Genomic DNA, 14,305 nt, shown 5'->3' with positions numbered 1-14,305 from the left:
AACTCTTACTATCATGGTCACCTCATAACCAATATTATTATTATTTTCCATACCCTACCCTAAGTTATATGGACAATAACATCCATATAAATCACTGTTAGGTGAATTTCTCTTTTTACCTAATATTTTCTCTGAAATTCTCTTTAGACTGAATTGTGACTTCATCATCTTTTGATTCAACATAAAGAAAAAGTAATTGAAATAAAAGTATTTAGAAGAACTTACTCTGGCTATTTTCATTTCTTCTATCTAAACCATAATAATCTACCTGTCTTAACTTTCAACAAAATTCTGCTCACACCATTTAGAAGAAAAAATTTTATTAAAAATATTTAAATTATTCAGGAAAAAAAATCCTGAATTTTGCTTTCATATCACATCTTTTTTTTGGTATAAAGGACATGATGAATTAAATTATTTTACCACAAATACTCAAAAATATTTCTGAATCAAAAGACATTTTCTAGAAAGTCAGATGACAAACAGTTCTTGACATACGACTGAAATTAATTCTTAAAACCAGAAGGAAAATAGTTAGCCATATGGCACAAGCATATTGTCCTTTATTCTCTAAATTAAAATAATCAAAACTAAACAAGATTTTGTTTCTCTGAGCACTTAACTTAGAAATCAACGATATTTAAGATTAACTTAAGATCCATCAGTATTCTTCTTCTATGTTGGTGGTATATGGTAGTGGTGGTGGTAGCAGTAGGTGTTACTTTGGGAAGCTATTGAAAGGCATATGAGAGCTCTAAGATGAACAAAATAAATGTTCTTCTACTCTGTGGGGCACGGTAGAGGACACAGGAGGTGGGCGGGAGAGCTGAATCTTAACACTCTACACACAAATTTACGTTTCAATCTGATCTGTCTATAACAAACAGAAAAATCCAAATACTTCACCCTGCCTCACCTCTGTCTCTAAGTCAGTGTATAGTCTATAATCATCTTTTAAAATTTCTTTATCCCATTAACAGCTAACAGTAGCTCAGCATCTATCATGTGCCAAGCACTATTTAATAATCACTTTACACAGGTTATCTCAATTAATTTTCACACAAATTCTACCAGGTTAAGTAATAGTGTTATCTCCTGCTGTGAGACAAGTCTCCCAAATTTCTAGTTTTTCCAGTAACCTGGTTCCATTGGTTCCACTGATTACAGTGAGAACAAGAGTCATTGTTAGTAGAGAAATAATACAATGAAAGATATATTGATCATTTCTATTTTATTTCAGTTCAATCACACATAAGAGACTGCTTGGATCAAGCATATACTATTTAAAGGGTCTTAAAACCTAAAAATATTTTTAAAATACCTAAATTCCTTTTGCAGAAAAATATTAAATCAAGTTGCAAGATGGGGAGCTTTGCAATTTGTTTATATAAGTGTTAACAAAATCAACGAGCTTTAAAACATATCTCCTTTCAAAATCAATTACCTTAAAGTACCTAATTAAATCAAAAGCATAGAAGTTGCAGTTTTATTAACCTGTTTCACACTGAAAATCACAGCCAGCATACAAATAATGTTGCAATCTGCCTATTTTCCTAGCCTCCACCATAATTAAAGAAACATAAATGTTAGAAGGAAACTTTTTACCTTTTTATATTCCATCCTCCTGCAGGTGAGGAAATAGGCCAAGAGAAAGGAAGTACCTTGCCAAGTTATCATAGTATTTACAGGAAAAGCTTAAAAATAGAATTCGAGATTGGCTACTTCCTAGTTCTTTCTATCACTCCCAGTCCAGTTCTCCTTGGAGTTTTTATAATTAAAAGAATAGTACAAAATTCCTTTTTTAATACACACACACACACACACACACACACCCCTTTCTATTCCTATGAAAACCCTGAGGCATCTTCTAAAGCTATTCAAACAATATATGACAAAAGTCTTTGGTATTGGCTTTAACTAGAACTGAAGAATAACAACATATCTAACAAGTTATATTTACTTTCCAAAAACACTCCTAGAAATTGCAGATAACTTCAGTAGGAAACAGAATTGGCCAAGTAACAATCAATACCTTTTACTGTGTTTATACAATGCACTGTTTTCAAAATTTAGTCTGAGACCTATTAGCAAGACTAAACTTTAATATTCAGTTAGCTGCAAAAATATCTCTAATACTAAACAAATATTGACAGTAGTACACACAGGATAAGGAAAACCCTAAGATCATAATCAAAAGGTTAAAAACTAAAAAATAATGAGAAGATGTATTGAACTTCAACTATGTGCATGGTATTAAAAAGTTGAAAATAATCATATTAAGAAAGTATATTATTAAAATTTGAACAGTAGTAAAATAAAAGGATAACTCCTTCTCTGGAAGGACACATTTTAAAGCTCTAAAGTTTGATCTATATTTATAAAAGAGTTTGGAAATAAGAAACATTATTAAATTAACTTCTGGGTGTGTTGTGCTTTCAACACACATATAGGAGGCACCACTGTCTAGCAGGAGCCAGCAAGTTCTGAATTTGAATCCAAGCTCTGTACTGGCCCTATGTGTCCTAGGGAAAATCACCTTAGTCTTACTATCTGTCACATGGGGTTAATATCACCTTTCTGGCCTGTTACATAGTGAGAGCGATTACCATAATAGCATACATTTGCAGTGTATAGACAGGTATGCTTACATACATGTATATACATATGGTTTTTGAGATTAAATTCCAAGTAGTAAATTTAATACTTATAAACTTGAGATATTAGAACTAAAATTAGAGATTATAACTACAGTAGAAACATCAGGTATCCACATGAAACTACCACTTAAAAGAAAATATTAACATGCATTTTTAACTCTTTCTCACTCCTCCCCGGAACTATTGGTACCACTCTTCCCTGGTTCTCCCCCATTTCCTTCTCAGTTACTTTTACACACTCTTCTTCCTCTACTGAACCCTAAAAGGTGGCATTCTCTGTAAGAAAGGATAAGGAATTTCTTCTTAGTCCCCTTTCCCTCTTACTCTACACACACTACTTCACTTAAGTTCAACTTCTACTTCTACCTATAAGTTTACAATTCACAAATTTCTCCAGCACTTCAGATGTTCAATAGGTACCATAAAATCAATATACCCAAAACTAGGCTGATTGAATAGCCCAGCCTAGCTCCAATGTTCATTTCCTTTTATAGTCCCTGCTCAAGTTAATGACATCACTGCCATGCAAACATCCAAGGAAAAACTTGGGAGCCATCTTCCGCATCCTTATCCTCCATAGCCAACTGGTTACCAGTCCTACTGGTCCTGCATCCTATGATCCATCCTCTGCTCCACTCCACTGTGACCATCATTTCTCAGATGGATTACTCAACTGAGTGCTCACGTAGCTTTACATCTTAAGTTGTACCACTGTTAAAATTTACTTAAGGTAAAATTAACTGGGTTGCATTTCCAGACCACTGAGGATTTTAGTCCTATCAATACAGTTATCACTGGTTAAATAATTTTCAGTGAAAAAAATCTCAAGTAGCCAAATGACTTTCTGAATTACCATGAGGAAAAAAAAATCTCAGTTTCTCTGTAACTGAATAATGAAAGTGAGGAAATGTTTCTGATCCATTTACCCAAGAGGTGAATGTAACAGGTGTGGGTATCCTCTCTCAGCAGAGTCAGCTTCCCCTGGTTCCTCTACACACCCATGTGAAATCAGCCATGGAAAGATAGGAGGGAGCTCCTCAACTGAGGTCTGGGAACAACTCTAAGGAGGAAAGATCTGCAGCTCTCCTCTTGGTTCCCAAGAAATAGGAGGCTCATGCCACTGGGTGGCAGGAACTTTCCGCATGCCACTCCTCCCCACTCCAGGAAGGGCAGGGCAGGGCAAGCAATAAAGTGGCAGTCATGGTAGAAATTTTAAAGGTTTAAAATTTTTGTAATAATAGTAATAAAAATAAAGTAATATATATAAAATACTTTAATTCATAAGATATATAGCATCAGATAATACCATTTGAACCTTTCATTAATCATGGTATGTTAGATAATCAACACAGGTATCATCATCCCCATTCCCACAATAAGGTAAAATGTGAGGGGTGGGGAGGGGCACAATTCTGCTTCCAAATATAGGTAGCCCCAGGAAGTGTAAAGAAACAGGCCAGTTCTTAGGATTCCTAATTTACTTCTTACCAAAGAGGGCACACTTCATGAATCTAGGTCTGATTGGAGCACCTCATTTAAAACTGAGGGACAGAGAATAGAGTTCTACTCACACTGAAGAAAAAAGGAGCTGGATGCCTTGTGCCTATGCCCTGACAGCAGAAATTATTATATGGTACCTAGGTCCTGGAATATGCAAGTCATGAATGATGAATGCAGGGAGTCTTGGTTTCCTGGGCCACAAAGCAAAGGACCTTCAGAAAGACTAAAGAATTGTCAAAGCCACAACTCTGATCCCAAATATTAAAGCTAAAAATTCCCTGAAATTAACCAAACAGATGAGCTATATCAGTCTTTGGAAATAAATCCCATTCTGTCTTTTCTAACATCATCTCTTAACAGATTGAAAGACTGTTGAAATCTTATTAAAAAAAAAGAGTTAAAAATTAACTTTCATCTTGCTTCTGGTCTCATCACCACCACCACCACCACCACCACCATCACTAATTTGATAATGGTAGTGTTGAAATAGCAGAAATAGTAATGGTCGAGATTACAATCTATGAAGACTTAAATATGCACTGTAAAATTGAGGTCTTATATAACAATCTTCTGGGTTGAGGACCATGAGGAACACAATCGATGAGGTGAAAAAGCTCGCACCTAAACCATGTCTACCATAAATAATGGTGTCAGGAGGCAAACTCCACATTTTTCTATTAATTTATGCACACTGACTTATAAAATTTGGGGGACAAACTCTCCACTAGTTATGAGGTAACAAAAAGAACAGAAGTTGTGATTAAACATATTTGCAGAATTCATAATTTTTAAATCTGAAAACAAAAACTTAGTAAACCATATATACCAGAATTTTACCAGTGTTCAAGAATAAGGTTAGACTACATAAGAGCAATTTTGGGATTTTACTCAACAAGACCTTTATACAGCCTTACTGCAGGGTGAAATTAACATCAAAATAATCTTCCATACTCTGAACTCACAAAAAATTCACTCTTTGAGCAACTAAAGCTACTTTAATTTGCCTGCACACATTTAAGATGGATTGCATTCCATGAAAAACAAATACAGGGGTCAGTTTTTCATATTTGCATCATTTCTTGATAAGATTGTAAATTATATCACAAATAAGTTAGAGCTCCTCAAATGAAAATGTCAGAGAGAGGGTTTGCTTACTCTCTCTTAACTAAAGTTTCATTTTTAAATCTCTGCATAAAATCATGAAATCCATTTGTGATACAAATTGAGACTTCTTAAAACTACAGTAATAAGCAGAAAGTCTCACCCAACCATGTGCAAAGATGCTTTTTTATCTAAAGATAACGTTTTAAAACTTATCCTTTAATGTTAATAATTTACCAAATGACATATCTTTCCTCCAGCCACTGGTTTCAACAATTACTACATGAGAAATACACTAAGAATGTTATAGCAAAAAAGTGTTGAAAGCCAAATTACTTGAACGAAGAAATTCACTGAGTAATTTTAATAATATATTCCTTTTTTTAAGGTATCATTGATATACAATCTTACAAAGATTTAACATGACCAACATTGTGGTTATTAAATTCACCCATATTATTAAGTTCCCCTCCACACAAACGCAATTGCAGTCACTGTCCATCAGCACAGTAAGATGCGAGATTCACTACTTGTTCTCTCTGTGGTGCACTGCCTTCCCCGGGACCCAACGACACTGTGTATGCTAGTTATAATATCGCTTAATCCACTTCTCTATCCCTCTCCACTCACCCATCCCACCCCCTTCCCCTTGGTAACCACTAGACCCTTCTTGGAGCCTGTGAGTCTGCTGCTGCTTCATTTCTTCAGTTTGGCTTAATTGTTACGGTCCACAAATAAGTGAAATCATTTGGTGCTTGTCTTTCTCCGCTTGGCTTATTTCACTGAGCATAATACCATCTAGATATATCCACGTTATTGCAAATCGTAGGATTTCTTGTCTTTTTATGTCTCAATAATATCCATTGTGTATTATGTACCACATATTCTTTATCCATTCATCTACTAATGGAAACTTAGGTTGCTTCCAAATCTTGGCTGCAGTAAATAGTGCTGTGATAAACAGGGGTGCATATGTTTTTATGAATCTGGGATCTTTTTTCTTCACATAAATTCCTAGGAGTGGAATTCCTGGGCCAAATGGTATTTCTATTTTTAGTTTTCTGATGCACCTCCATATTGCTTTCCACAACCATTGAACTAATTTACATTCCCACCAACAGTGTAGGATGCTTTTCTGTTCTCCACCTGCTCACCAGCATTTGTTGTTCCTTGTCTTTTGGATGGTGGCCATCCGGTGTGATTTTAATTTGCATTTCTCTGATAATTAGCAATGTGGAGCATCTTTTCATGTGCCTGTGGCCATCTGAATTTCTTCTTTGGAGAATTGTCTATTTAGATCCTCTGCCCATTTTTAATCAGTTTATTTGCTTTTTGGGTGTTGGGGCATGTGAGTTCTTTATATATTTTGGAAGTTAACCCCTTACAGATGCATCGTTTGCAAATATATCCTCTATACTATAGGATGCCTTTTTGTTCTACTGATGGTGTCCTTTGCTGAAGAGAAGCTTTTTAGCTTGATGTAGTCCCATTTGCTCATTTTTGCTTTTGTTTCCCTTGCTGAAGAAGATATGATCATGAAAAAGTTGCTCACGTTTATATTCAAGAGATTTTTGCCTATGCTTTCTTCCAAGAGTTTTATGGTTTCATGATTTACATTCAGGTCTTTGATCCATTTTGAGTTTACTTTTGTGTATGAGGTGACACAATAATCCAGTTTCATTCTCTTACATGTAGCTGTCCCGTTTTGTCAACACCAGTTCTTTAAGGGACTGTCATGTCCCCATTGTATATACATGGCTCATTTATTGTATATTAATTGATCATATATGATTGGATATATATCTTCACTGTATACCCTGTTCCATCAATCTATGGGTCTGTTCTTGTGCCAGTACCAAATTGTCTTGATTACTGTGGCTTTGTAGTAGAGCTTGAACTCAGGGAGCATAACTTCCCCATCTTTATTCTTCCTTCTCAGGATTGCTTGGCGATTCAGGGTCTTTTGTTGTTCCATATTAATTTCTTTTCATTAAGGTATTATTGATATACACTCTTATGAATATTTCACATGAGAAAACAATGTGGTTACTACATTCATCCATTCATCAAGTCCTCACCCATACCCCAATGCAGTCACTGTCCATCAGTGTAGTAAAATGCCAGAGATTCGCTGTTTGCCTTCTCTGTACTACACTGCCTTCCCTGTGACCCCACACACAATGTGTACTAAACATAATTCCCCTCAATCCCCTTCTGTGTCCCTCCTGACCTGCCCTCCCACATCCCTCCCCTTTGGTAACTGCTAGTCCTTTCTTGGAAGTCTGAGTCTGCTCCTGTTTTGTTCTTTCAGTTTTGCTTCTTTGTTATACTCCACAAATGAGGGAAATCATTTGGCAATTGTCTTTCTCCACCTGGCTTATTTCACCTAGCATAATATCCTCCAGTTCCATTCATGTTCTGGCAAATGGTAGGATTTGTCTTTTTTCTTATGGCCAAATAGTATTACATTGTGTATATGTACCACCTCTTCTTTATCCATTCATCTACTGATGGACACTTAGGTTGCTTCCATTTCTTGGCTATTGTAAATAGTGCTGCAATAAACATAGGGGTGCATGTGTCTTTTTGAATCTGAGAACTTGTATTCTTTGGGTTAATACCTAGGAGTGGGATTCCCGGATCAATTGGTATTTTTATTTTCAGTTTTTTTTAGGAACCTCCATATTGATTTCCACAATGACTGAACTAGCTTACATTCCCACCAGCAGTGTAGGAGGGTTCCCCTTTCTCCACATCCTCAGAAACATTTGTTGTTGTTTGTCTTTTGGATGGTGGCGATCCTTACTGGTGTGAGGTGATATTTCATTGTGGTTTTAATTTGCATTTCACTGATGATTAGTGATGTGGAGAATCTTTTCAAGTGCCTGTTGGCCTTCTGAACTTCTTCTTTGGAGAATTGCATGTTCATATCCTCTGCCCATTTTTTCATAGGGTTATTTGTTTTTGGGTGTTGAGACATGTGAGTTTCTTATATATTTTGGATGTTAACCCCTTGTCGAATATGCTGTTCAAAAATATATTCTCCCATACTGCACGATGCCTTTTGTTCTGTTGATGATGACTTTTCCCTTACAGAAACTTTTTAGTTTGATGTAGTCCCATGAGTTCATTTTTGCTTTTGTTTCCCTTTCTCGAGGAGATGGTTTCAAGAAGAAGTTGCTCATATTTATATTCAGGAGATGTTTGCCTATGTTGTCTTCTAAGAGTTTTATGGTTTCATGGCTTACATTCAAGTCGTTGATCCATTTCAAATTTACTCTTGTGTATGGGGTTAAACAATAATCCAGTTTCATTCTCTTGCATGTAGCTGTCCAGTTTTGCCAACACCATTTGTTGAAGAGGCTGTTATTTCCCCATTGTATATCCATTGCTGCTTTATCATATATTAAATGACTATATATTGTTGGGTTTATATCTAGGCCGTATAGTCTGTTCCATTGGTCTGTGTGTCTGTTCTTGTGTCAGTACCAAGTTGTCTTGATTACTGTGGTTTTGGGTAGAGCTTAAAGTCAGGGAGTGTAATCCCCCCAGCTTTAGTCTTCCTTCTCAGGATTGCTTTGGCTATTTGGGGTCTTTTGTGGTTGCATATGAACTTTAAAACTATTTGCTCTAGTTCGTTGAAGAATGCTGTTGGTATTTTGATAGGGATTGCATTGAATCTGTAGATTGCTTTAGGCAGGATGGCCATTTTGACAATATTAATTCTTCCTAGCCATGAGCACGGGATGTATTTCCATTTATTGGTATGTTCTTTAATTTCTCTCATGAGTGTCTTGTAGTTTTCAGAGTACAGGTTTTTCATTTCCTTGGTTAGGTTTATTTCTAGGTATTTTATTCTTTTTGATGTAATTGTGAAAGGAATTGTTTTCCTGATATCTTTTACTGCTAGTTCATGGTTAGTGTACAGGAATGCAACAGATTTCTCTGTATTAATTTTCTATCCTGCAACTTTGCTGAATTCAGATATTAGATTTAGTAGTTTTGGTGTAGATTCCTTAGGGTTTTATAGGTACAGTATCAGGTCATCTGCAAACAGTGATAGTTTAACTTCTTTCTTACCAATCTGGATGCCCTTTATTTTTGTGTTGTTTAATTGCTGTAGAGAGATCCTCCAGAACTAGGTTGAATAAAAGTGTAGAGAGGGGACATCCTTGTCCTGTTCCTGAACTTAAAAGAAAGGCTTTCAGCTTCTTGCTGTTAAGTATGATGTTGACTGTGGGTTGTCATATATGGCCTTTATTATCTTGAGGTACTTGCCCTCCATACCCATTTTGTTGAGAGTTTTTATCACGAATGGATGTTGAATTTTGTCAAATGCTTTTTAGGCATCTATGGAGATGATCATGTGGTTTTTGTCCTTCTTTTTGTTGATGTGGTGGCTGATTTGATGGAATTTCAAATATTGTACCATCCTTGTATCCCCGGAATAAAGCCTACTTGGTCATGGTGGATGATGTTTTTGATGTATTTTTTAAATCGGCTTGCTAATATTTTGTTGAGTAGTTTTGCAGCTAGGTTCATCAGGGATATTGATCTGTAATTTTCCTTTTTTGGGGTGTCTTAGCCTGGTTTTGGTATTAGAGTGATGCTGGCCTCATAGAATTAGTTTGGAAGTATTCCCTCCTCTTCTACTTTTTGGAAAACTTTAAGGAGGATGAGTATTATGTCTTCAGTAAATGTTTGATTAAAATTCAGCAGTGAAGTCATCTGGTCCAGGGATTTTCTTCTTAGTTTTTTGACTATCCATTCAATCTCGTTGCTGGTAATTGATCTGTTCAGATTTTGTTTTTTTCTGGGTCAGCTTTGGAAGGTGGTATTTTTCTAGAAAGTTGTCCATTTCTTCTAGATTATGCAGCTTTTTAGCATGTTATTTTGCATTGAAATCTCTGATAATTCTTTGTATTTCTCTGGTGTCCTTCATGATTTTTCCTTTCTCATTTTTTATTCTGTTTATGTGTGTACACTCTTTTTTTCTTGTTAAGTCTGGCTTGGGGTTTATCTATTTGATTTATTTTCTTGAAGAACAATCTCTTGCTTTCATTGATTCTTTGTATTGTTTTATTCTCCTCAATTTTATTTATTTCTGCTCTAATCTTTATCATGCCCCTCCTTCTACTGAACTTGTGTCTCCTTTGTTCTTCTTTTTTCTAGTTTCATTAATTGCAAGTTTGGACTGTTCATATGGGATTGTTCTTCTCTCCTGTGGTAGGCCTGTATTGCAATATACTTCCCTCTTAGCATGGTTTTCGCTGCATTCCACAGATTTTGGGGTTCTGAATTATTGTTTTCATTGCCTCCATATATTGCTTGATCTCTGTTTTTATTTGGTTATTGATCCATTGGTTATTTAGGGGCATGTTGTGAAGCCTCCATGTGTTTGTGTGATTTTTTGTTTTCTTTGCAGGATTTATTTTTAATTTCATACCTATGGGGTCTGAAAAGCTGTTTGGTACAATTTCAATCTTTTTTAATTTACCAAGGCTCTTTTTGTGGCCTAGTATATGATCTATTCTTGAAAATGTTCCATGTGCACTTGAGAAGAATGTGTGTCCTGTTGCTTTTTGGTGGCATGTTCTATAGACGTCTCTTAGGTCCATCTGTTCTAATGTGTTGCTCAGTGCCTCTGTCTCCTTACTTATTTTCTGTCTGGTTGATCTGTCCTTCTATTGAGTGCTGAGTTCAAGTCTCCTAAAATGAATGCATTGCATTCTATTTCCCCTTTCAATTCTGTTAGCACTTTTTCACACTTTTGGGTGCTCTATGTTTGGTGCATGGACATTTCTAATTATTATATCCTCTTGTTGGACTGAACCCTTTATCATTATGTAATGTCCTTCTTTTGTTTTCTCTTGTGACTTCCTTTGTTTTGAAGTCTTTTTTAATCTGATACAAGTACTACAACTCCTGCTTTTTTCTCCCTATTTAGCTGCATGAAATATCTTTTTCCACCCCTTGATTTTTAATCTGTGTAGGTCTTTGGGTTTGAAGTGAGACTCTTGTAGGCAACATATGTATGGGTCTTGTTTTTTTATCCCTTCTGTTACTTTATGTCTTTTGTTTGGTGCATTCAGTCCTTATATTTAGGGTTATTATCGATAGATATGTACTTTGCCATTGCAGACTTTAGATTTGTGGTTACCAAAGGTTCAAGGGCATCTTCTTCAGTATCTAACAGTCTAACTTAACTTGCTTATCATGCTATTTCAAACACAATTTTAAATATTTTTTTCTCTGTTTTCTTCCTCCTCCACTCTTTATATACTAGGTGTCATACTCTGTAATCTTTGTGTATCCCTTCACTGATTTTGAGGGTAGTTGATTTAATTTCCCATTTGCTTAGCAATTAATTGGCCTACTTTCTTTACTGTGGTTTTATTTTCTGTGGTGACAGTTATTTAGCCTTTGGAGCACTCCCATCTAGAGCAGTCCCTCCGAAATGCACCAGAGAGATGGTTTGGTTTCTGGGAGATCAATTCCCTCAACTTTTGCATTTCTGGAAATGGTTTAATACTTCCATCAAATTTAAATGAAAATCTTGTCAGGTAGTGTATTCTTCATTTGAGGCCCTTTTGTTTCATTGCATTAAATGTATCATGCCACTCCTTTCTGGCCTGTGAGGTTTCGGCTGACAAGTCTGATGACAGCCTGATGGGTTTTCCTTTATATCTAGTCTTTTTTCTCTCTCTGGATGCTCTCAATACTCTGTCCTTGTCCTTGATCTTTGCCATTTTTATTATTATGTGTCTTGGTGTTGTCTTCCTTGGGTCTCTTGTGTGTTGGCAGATCTGTGCACCTCCATGGCCTGAGAGAACATTTCCTTCCCCAGATTGGGGTGTTTTCAGCAAATATTTCCTCAGAGACACTTTCTGTCCTTTTTTACTTTTCTTTCTCTCCTTCTAGTACCTCTGTAATATGAACATTGCTCCTTTTGGATTGGTTAAACAGTTCTCTTAATACAGTTTCATTGCTAGAGATCCTTTTTTGTCTCTCCACCTCAGGTTCTTTGTATTTCTGTTTCCTAATTTCTATTTCATTAATCATCTCCTTTACCTCATCTTATCTGCTTTTTATATCCCTCCATTGTATGTTTCATTTAGATGCTATATTTTTCAAAGTTTCTGTCTTTTGTTGAAAACCTCCCTGAGGTCTTGAAAATTTTTCTGTTGCTCTGTGAGCATGTTTATGATTTTTATTTTGAAATCTTTATCAGGAAGATTGGTGATTCAGTTTCACTTAGCCTTCTTTCTGGTGTTTGAGGGATTTTGGTTTGTACCAGGTTTTTTGCCATTTCATATTTCTAATGAATCCTACTGAATAATAACTTTATGTAGGCAGTGGCTTCTAGTGCCCAGAAGCTCTACTCTCTAGAGTTGTCCAGCCCCTGGAGCAAAGGTGGGGGTCACAGGTCCACAGGGCCAGTGCCTTCTGGGAAAAAGACCGCTTTCCCATCTTCCTGGCCACAATGCCTGCCTCCAATGCCAGGGCCAGTGGGCCAAGAGTGCAAGATGGATTCTTCAAGCTACACCCTTGTTGGTGCTGTAGATGGGGCTGTCATCTGGATGGCCTGGGATGATGGTGGGGTCAGCAGGTTTGTGAACTAGTGCTGGCTGGGAAGAAGGAGCCACAGGCTGCATATTGCACTGGGTAGGCCTTGGCACTGCGTTGCCAGCTAGGGGGATGAAGTGCATGGGGCTTCTGAAAGTTCCCAATCTGCTCTGCTGAGTGTGCCAGGATGATTTTGTGCACCTGTCTTTTCTCCTGGCAGCAAGCTCTGATAATCCTTGTCTCTTTAGCAGCCGTTTCGCTGTTAGGAAGTCTTTCAAAGTACCTGCCTTTCTTTTGTCCCAGCATACCCAGTTGTGGTACCTGTTTTCCACAAGTAGCTAGAATCTAGTCTTTCTGAGTATTCTGCCTGTCTTTGCTTTCCAACCCCTCTAATCTCCAGAGAATCATGTAATGTGGGTTCATCCTCCCAGAGCAGATCTCCAGGGGTGGTTATTTAGCAGTCCTGGGCTTCTACTCTCTCCCCCCATCCATTTCTCTTCCTCCTGCTCGTGAGCTTAGGTGGGAGAGGGCTTGTGTCACACTGGATCACAGGTTTCTTTACCCTTTCCATGAGGTCTTCTCTTTTTCCCGTATGTAAGCTGTCTGTTGCATTCTTCTTTCTGATCACTCTTTCATTATTAGTTGTATTTGCTGTATTTTCTTGTTATACATGGTTTTGCGAGGAGGTTTCTGTCTCACTTCTCAAGCAGCTGTCTTGTTTAATCCCCATAAGACATTATTCTTAATAAAAATTTTGCCTTCAGTTTTTCCATCACTTTGTCCTATATCAGTTGCTAACCAAGTTGGTAGTACTTACCAGTATATACACCAATATTTAACAAAAACTCTGAGTTCACTTATATTTCAAAGGCTTGTTTATATCCCATGTCTACCATAATCTTCACTCATTTTACCAGCTAGATATGATCCCAAACCTCCAAATTTCCTAGAACTTTATGCATATCCCTCTTTAGAACTTAACACTTTCTACCTTATAATAAATGATCTAGAACCAGCATTATCTGCTGAACCCAAGGTCCTTAAATCTGATCTTCTAGTGGATAAGCAGGAGGTCTAGGCCTCTGAAGCAGGACTCAGTAGCAGAGCTATATGTCGGAACTGACACAGGTGGTGCACAGCAGAAGCGAGGAAGAAACAGTCACCAAACTGGTGAAAAATAAGGAAGAACAAACTGGTATTCAAGGAAGAAGGAATCAGGACTTGAGAAAATATCTGAAGGAGTGGCCCAACACAAAAATAGGATCCACAGAGAAAGGCTGGTAAGAGAAAACAGAGAAGGTCATAGGAGGGTTAGTATGGCAGAGCCTGGAAAGATCCCATGGCAACAGTGTAGCTCAGTCCTTGACTAAGCCCATTGGTTAAGGCCCTAAAGGTTCTGCATCCTTTGGAACACTTAAGGGGAAGGAATATGTCTTAAAAAACTGAATTTAGAGTCAGAAGAGCTGGGGTGAAGTATGAGC

At 36.9% G+C, this 14,305-nt stretch overlaps 1 pseudogene; it reads right to left on the bottom strand.

Annotated features, from left to right (window-relative positions):
- Positions 1–14,305, bottom strand: part of LOC130678899 (E3 ubiquitin-protein ligase UBR3-like) — a 189,951-nt pseudogene that overhangs the window by 39,874 nt on the left and 135,772 nt on the right.

The sequence above is a fragment of the Manis pentadactyla genome, chromosome 13 (assembly GCF_030020395.1).
Source record: "Manis pentadactyla isolate mManPen7 chromosome 13, mManPen7.hap1, whole genome shotgun sequence".
Taxonomy (NCBI): Eukaryota; Metazoa; Chordata; class Mammalia; order Pholidota; family Manidae; genus Manis; species Manis pentadactyla.
Note: the sequence above shows the minus strand (reverse complement) of the source record. Positions and strands in the feature narration are given on the sequence as shown.